We start from the raw sequence: 8,271 nt of genomic DNA, 5'->3' as shown, positions 1-8,271 counted from the left end.
TTAGCCATATTTGCAGCCATGTTCTCATTCCCTCCATCTCATTTACCTCTTGTAACAACTTCACGTGGATTATGGTATTCTCGTGAGTGTTTTAAGAATTCTTCAATTAGCTCTTTAATGATGACCGGTTGTTTCTCTGTCATTGGTCCTTGAGAATCAATAAGTTGCCTTGTTATAACATTCACCCCATCATAGAAAATAGAGACTTCTTGTTAAACATTCAAGTGTTGAGGACAATTTCTTATAAGGCACTTGTACCTCTCCCAAGCTTCGTATAACGACTCTCCCATTTCTTGTTGAAAGTTGGCTATCTTCTTCTTGAGTTTAGATATCTTAGAGGGAGGACTAAATTGCTCGATAAATGCTTCACGAAGGTTGTACCAAGACCTTATTGTTCCAGGAGCTAACGAATTCAACCATATCTTTGCATCTCTTGTAAATTTCATGGGAATAATTCTTAGTAATACTGTATCTCTTGAAACATTAAAATAATTAGCAATGTCTAAAACTTCATCGACATGCTTGAAGACATCTTCATAATCTTTCCTAGAAAAAGGTATGTCCTTGAGCACTGATAGAATGTGCCCCTTGAGCTCAAAACCCCTCTCAGCTAGAATCTTGGGTGGCACAAGACCTGGACTGTTGTCGTTACGCAACCCTTTCTTGTATTCTCGCATCGTCATGGTCGTGATATCTGTCATCTCTTCAACTTCGCTTTTTATCTTATCATTTGAATCTTCCTCACTAGATTTTTTTGGCTTGTATCCTACTTCCATCTTGCTTGGAGTCTTTTCAAAAAGTTTGAATTTTTTGGATTTGAAAGTGCTATTTGACTTGTCGAACTTCTTGTCTTTCTTCTTGTGGAAAGTTGATTCTGGATTTTTGAGTGGTGGAATAATTGGAGTCTTACATCCTCGGGTCATAAAACACTGAAATAAAACAAAAACAAAAAAACGCATAAAATGAAGAAGAATAACTAAACTATAAAACTGACTGAAATGTAAGCATGGCATGGCCAAAATGCCTACGACGTGGTTGATGTTCGGAAGGAAAAATAAAATAAAATAAATGCTGAAAAATAACTTTTTGCGGTTTTTACCCCACAAAAAGGATCGACTAACTAAAAGTAATTAAACTAAAAATCAAATAATTTGTTTCCCTGGCAACGGCACCAAAAGCAGACACACTTCTAGAAGTTTGTTTACTTAATAAGGGTCATTGTTCAGCATCATACTTCGCACAAGTTAGTTTCGTGGTGTGCACATGAGTACGTAATAGTTTTAAATTTATAACCTAACTAACTTAACTAATTTATACACCTATAGGTAGTGTACCTAGTCGGATTATAAAATTTCTTGAGTAATTCGGGTGTCGAACATAGGGAACAGAATTCAATTTATAAAATAACTACTTCTAATTAAACTAAAGAAACAAGCTTAAAGTGGGGGTTTTGACTGATTTTGCAAGATGAGAAGAACTTAATTCAAATTACTACCAAATTAACAACTAAACAAGTAAATAAAACTACTTTACTTTAATATTTAAAGAGTACTTCTATTCAGATCCGATTTTCCCTTCTACTATGATTGAATTCTAGTAGATGGAATATATTGATTACCAATTAATTAACTAGTTATTTTGATCAAATACCTAGATGTATAAATTTATGAATTACCAAGCAATGGCCAAGCATAGGTTAAACACTGTCACACCCCCAAACCGGAACGGCGGAAACGTTCGGGGGTGGAGGACGTCATGTACAGTATCACAACAATTGCATCATAGTAATCAAAGTACATACAATCATCACATTGAATAAGTAATATATTTACATCTGTTTCATACATAGTTTGTATGCAGCAAAAGTATAACAAAAGTATAAAAGACGAGACACTATAAGCTCCGTCTTCTCACAAGCCTGCAGGAGTACATGTCTACTGATTTCTTGAGAATACAAACGGTTTTGAAAGAGTATCAGCATTAAAGCTGGTGAGTTCATAAGTATGTTTTTCAAATGAAAACCGGACTGTGAATCTGTAAAATGTTTACATGCTCTCAAGAAAATCCAATATTCTCTTTAGTTTTGAAAAGTAGTCTTTAACCCTAAGACCGAAGTGTATGTTCGTTAGTGTGTTCTATAATTGTATATGAAAGTGTTAGTTTATATGCCTAGATACCACCAGTAGTATTGTATAGTATTGCTTTGCATGAAAATTATGGTATGAAATCCCTGGCTATCACCAGTAAGGTATAGTATGTTCTTGTATAAAAACCCTGGAATCCTCTAGTATGTATAGTATGTATACTAATTGAAGTTGTTACCATTCATACATTAATCGTACTATTTAGTACCAAATTTATTAGTTGTTATAACCATACTTGACCATTGAATTGCCTGAACGACGTTCTTCAGTTCTCGGAATCGAAATGACTTTTTCACCCAGGCCTGCCAGCCTAACTGTAGCTAACAGTTGCGGTGTGGGATTGTCAGTCCCGTATAGATCTATACACAAACTCAGGTTCTCCCTCCAGGAGACTCTAGTTATAATCTCAGGACTTTTGTTAGTACTTAGGTAAGTACACGAAGATGCTCACTCATAAAATGCTATACTAACGATTAAGTGTAGAATAAAATGAATCCTTTGAATTTAAATGACTATTTGTATTACCCATGAACTATACCCTATGTAGTTTATATGTTTGTTCGCATTGAATCTATGTTTCGTGCATTGATAAGGTATTTGTTCCATAAACTATACCTATTATAGTTTATATGTTTGTTAATGTATTCAATTCGTGTATTATTCTGAAAACCTTACAATTATGGTTGTATGTTGAAAACTTCCCTTATGCTCAGCATTTTACAAAAGGGGTAAACTATCTAAGTGTTTTATAAAAGGTAATAATCTATTGATTGTTTCAATTTCATAAGTTTTAATCCTGTTTAAATCCTTTATTTAATTTCTTTGTGTCTTGCTTGTATTCCCCCCCCCCCCTTGAAAACGTTAAAAACAGAAAAAGTGTAGGGGTATGAACTCACAGTTGGTTGTGTGAATGTGCCGGACAACGAGACGGGAATGAGGACCCTCGAATTGACGTACGCGGCAGTTAACGGAAATCCTAATAATAATTAAACACGTATTTGCATTTAAATTAGCGAACCCAATAGTTAAAGTGTTATAAAAACACTTGCTTTTGGTTAAGGAATGTTACCGAAACTCGATCGAAGTGGAAAAAGTGGGTTTACAGCCAAGGTTCACGATTTAGGGTAGTTTGCGGCCGTGAACTGTTTTCGGCCATTAACTAAATTCGGCCTTTGAATGGTTTGCGGCCTTTGAATGGTTTGCGGCCGTGAACTGATCGGCCTTTGAATATTTGAAGATGTTCTTGGTGTTCTTGGTGAAAACTTGAAGATTTGAAGGTTGGATCTTGAATGTTTGAATGTTCTTGGGAGCTTCTTGGGAGAGATTTGAGAGGATTTTTCTAGTGAAAATGATGAAAAATAAGAAATCTCTCCGGGAAAATATATATATATATAGGTTGAGTTTACGGCCGGGAATGGGTTTACGGCCGTAAATACAATGATGAACGAGACTTGGCTGATTTTTGAAGTAAAACTTGATTTTTCACGTGACTTTGGTCCCGACACTTATATAAATTTAATTTATCTAATCTAAGTTGTTTTCGACCCTTACAAACTTGACAAAATTGGTAAAATAAATAAAATTCGAAAATTTTATTTAACGGGATATGACTTTCGTTGACTGAAAAAGGTTCGAGTTGTCACAAACACTAAATTGATATAAACACAAATTGGACTATGAATGATAAATATGATAGCTACGTTCCTATGATCAAGTTAAGCAGCCAAGCACAAATTGAGATTAATTATATTCTATAAGACGGTTAAAGTTACTAGCTGTAATTACCTGGTCTAAGATGTGATTAATCCTAGCTCTAATTACTTAATGATCATAAACAATTAGGTAACAAATTGATGCAACTATATTGATCATCTAGCACACAGAACTTGATTAATAAGCAATATAAACTAAGAAATTCAACATGCTAGGATTTTAATTATCAAACACAAGTAAAATAAACATATAACATCCAAAAGGCGAAATCAACACAATATGATCAGTTTCGTCTTCACCAAACATAAGTAAAAGGCTTTTAGCATCTCATACTAACAGAAAAACACACAAAATCCATGCAAATAAGACTAGACATGAGTAATATTTAGCAAACCGAATAGATCTAGGCAAATTTCTTCTAGATCTCTTCAATTCTTGAGCTCCAATCTAATTCTGACCTTCCAAGGGTTTTCCAGAAGGTTTTTGTCGCAATCCTCCTTAGAAAATTGGCCAGAAGTATTACAATTCGACCTAATGTTCGGATATATATAGTTGCCATATATATGATCACCCCATCGTGGTGAATAGGCACCACGTCATGGTCTTCATATATATCTCGTATTCTCCAAGTCAACATTAATGATCGTGAATCTTCCATTCCCTACGTCGTGGTGGATGATTACCACATCATGGTCTGCTGTCTTCAAGCCTTCTTTGTCTTCTTTTTTACTTAGCCCACATTGTCCTGCTTCCAGCTCCTCATTTGCTTCCTTTTTATCCCGAGCATGCTTTTGCTACTACAAAACAGATTTCAACCATAATAAGTACCTTATGTCCCAAAATAAGCATAATAGTAGCTAAAATTATTATAAATATGCACGAAATATCTCATTAAATATGCCCATACCAAAATACCCCACACTTGTCTTTTTCTTACCCTCAAGCAAAACTAAATTTTATCATTATCATACTATCACATCAAAACCTAGCTACCAACATCACACAAGACAATCCATTTTGATCGTCTCCATTACATCAAGACTGCAATGCATGTATTTGTGTCTAATTTTCCTAAAAACCTCCCCAATCCTAAATACTCATAATATTCATAAACACTTCCCCACTTCTTTTGAACAACATTCATTTTATGCATCCTCCGAATCCATCCCCAGAAAAATTTATTAACCTCAAGGTATTTTTGGTTAACCTCCTAAACATACATATGGAAAAATAACCTAGAAAGAAAAATTAAAATAAAATTAACTTGGCAAATTGCCTTATTCTTGAGTCTTCGATTTTTGAACTTTGCTTCATGATATTTCTTGATCTTCATAGCTTTGCAGACTCTTATTCACTCAAACTTTTACAACTTTTTTTTCTTTTTTTTTTCTATTTTTTCTTATTTTGAACAACTCACTCTTTTCACTCAAAACTAAAAATCCTAAAAACGTATGCTTAAGCAAGGGAACTTAAACTTCAACCCTTATTAGTTAAAGGTATTAGTCAGATAGTACAGTTATTTAGTTGTTTATTCTGATAGTATAGTTAGTTATTCTACTCACTGTAAACAGTCAGTGCCGTCTAAGTAAGTGCATATAATATCACTTAGACACACTGATTTGTATGGGCTTATTAGTTTGATAGTGTGAATTTACTGGACACTCTGAAGATATCTAATTAAGAACTATGTTACTCAAGAAATGAAGACTGAAGACTAAAGATCAGATCTAAGGCAGCCTGAGCTAATTAGATCTGGAGCTGAAGACTTAAGACTTCATCAGCATCAACATGATGTAGTGGCGGCAACATCGTCTGATGTCATCAGTATCTGTACATCAGCATATCAGCGTTCACAATATATAGCTCTTTGTGAGCTAGCGTCCAATATGCATAAAGAAGTTTATTATAGACGTTCTTATCTGAAGATCTGGTTAATTAAGTAAGTTATCAGTTCCTGTAACTTAGGAATTGATTTAATTGATTCAAAAGGAGAGGTGAAAATATTCTCTTGGAAATATACTCCTACCTTTTAGGTAGTTGGTTAGGTTAGATTAGTACATATAGGAGACATTCTCTTGGTGAGAAGGTTGGTGATTTGTATAGAATTCGTGAAGTATATTTCTGAGAGATTGGAATATTTCTGCTTAGTTGTGACATCCCCAATTTCACGGCCAGAAAAGATCGATTTCGTTTATGCTTTTTAAAATAAAATCAGAGTAATCATTTGATTGAAAGTGTTGCGAAATTTGTTCCCAGAAAAACATGATAAACATGTCATCAAATCATTTCTGAAGAAATGTATTTTATTCATTTAAACCACTGGGATGTTATTGTCAATACAAAAACATAAGCATAAACAAAACTTACATTCATTTACACGAGTGATCTACTTCTCTTTTTAATCTCTCAGTGTAAAGCAACATCGTATCGATACCTGTGGTATAAATAAATTGAGTCGGTCAGGCTTGGGAGCCTAGTGAGCATATAGGGTTTTCAACCCACAATAAATAAATTTATTATGTTTAAACATCAAAAAATCAACCCAATTACCCAACCCCATTATCTTCTTTATTTCGTAAGGAGTTACCCTAAGAATCATCTATCACTCATTCCTAAGGAATTTTCCTAAGGAATAGGCATGAATTCCATCGCTACTCGAGGTTTATACTACAAGCACTAACAAGCGTCGATCCCCACATACTGATCCTATACAATGATCTTACTAGATCTAGCCTAAAGGATCGATATGAACAACCAACTGACGAAACTGCTTCGGAAATTCCCTAACAGCAAATGAGGATCGATGAAGACATCAAATGAGAGGAATGGAATAAGTTTCACCACGAACCTTCGTTCGTAAAAGAAAGAACCACAAGACAATTAAGTCAGGGGTAGTTATCAATGCCTAGTCGTGGTCCGAATATCGTGAGGTATTTTTGTTGGATTAGGTGTCTAAGCCCATAACTATAATTGGTATGTACTTGAATTGATAGCAGCACAGTCCTTTTGGGTTGCCCTCAACCTAGCAACTGTACAAGGATATTATGAAAGGAGAGATATTAATTTATAAGATTAATAAATTAATATATATATATATATATATAAATGATTTATTAATATGTTAATAGATTAATATATTAATTAGAAATCATTATGTTTAATTAATAGTTAGCCAGAAATTAATCAGAATTAATTTTGGGGTTAAAAGAATTAATTATAAAGTGCAGGGACAAGTTTGCAATTAACTAATAGTTGAGTGGAAGGTTCCAGAACCCCCTTGGAAGGAGGTGGACGAAATTCTTAGGGGAAACCCTAGAGATTTCGTCCAAGGGGTCCAAATAAGGCCTTTGGATCTTGCTTAGGCCCTAAGCAAAGGATAAATAGGGTTTTCCCTAAACCCTAGATCCCTCGGCTATTTAAGGAGCCTCCTGGCTCACATTTGAGGTCACTGATTTCTTTGGAAGAAACCCTAAGGCCGAAATTGCATACTCTCTCCATCCTCTCTCCTTCTACTTTCCTTCTTGCTAGTTCTTGGGTGTGATTCCATTAGAGGCATTACACTTGTGGTGCTAAGCTTCCAAGAAGATCAAGATCAAGGGAATTATCAATTGTTTGCTCTAACAATTGAAAGGTATGTAACTCCAAAACCCTAGTTTACTATTTTCGAAAATAGCCTCTCTCCTCTAGGGTTCTTGTTTTGCAATTCAAAGTTGTATGTTCAATAGTTAAAACTTATATCCAAAGTAGGTTGCATGTGAACTTAGGAATTGTTTTCTAGTTTATTTGTTTTACCTAAAACCCATCAGTGGTATCAGAGCCAGGTTTGTTTTAAATTTAATTGCTATAATTGTTGAATTGCAAATTAGGGTTTATAGCTATTAAACCCTAAAGGCAAAATTTTCGCAATTAGGGTTTTGGATTGAAGGGTTTTCGAAAACCCTAGCCTCCAAAGAACCCTAATCGAAATTAGGGTTAGGGTTTTGAAAACCCTAGCCTCCTCCCTTGTAAATTTCGAAATTGCTAGAAGTTTTAGGGTTTCTTGTTTTGGATAATTGTTACTTAATTAGATTAATTGGATAATTATCCTTACCCTATTTTTCGAAATTTAGAGGGATAAGGATTAGGATTAAATTAATTGATTAATTTAATTAGATAATCCTTACAAGATTTAATAATTTGATTAATACTTAATTAAAAGATAAATATTAAATCTAGTTAATTGGTTTATTTAAATTTAAAATTTAATAGTTTGAATTTCGAAATTTATATAAACCCTTGAAGTTTTAAAATGTTTTAAAACACACCCTATATATGTATTATGATTAAAAGTTTAATATTATATATGTATAAGAATATGGTCAGTCAAATCGCTAGTATGCCTCATTCACGAAGCTAATCTATAAGGGGGGTATAA

At 34.0% G+C, this 8,271-nt stretch overlaps 1 non-coding gene across 1 annotated transcript; it reads left to right on the top strand.

The window, feature by feature from the left end:
* Window positions 1-218: 218 nt before the first annotated feature.
* On the top strand, window positions 219-326 carry LOC145168102 (small nucleolar RNA R71). The gene has a single exon (XR_013741690.1). It is a non-coding gene; the product is annotated as a small nucleolar RNA R71 (small nucleolar RNA).
* The last annotated feature ends 7,945 nt before the right edge of the window (window positions 327-8,271 follow it).

The sequence above is a fragment of the Lactuca virosa genome, chromosome 3 (genome assembly GCF_052849685.1).
Source record: "Lactuca virosa cultivar CGN04683 chromosome 3, Lactuca_virosa_CGN04683_v6, whole genome shotgun sequence".
Taxonomy (NCBI): domain Eukaryota; kingdom Viridiplantae; phylum Streptophyta; class Magnoliopsida; order Asterales; family Asteraceae; genus Lactuca; species Lactuca virosa.
Note: the sequence above shows the minus strand (reverse complement) of the source record. Positions and strands in the feature narration are given on the sequence as shown.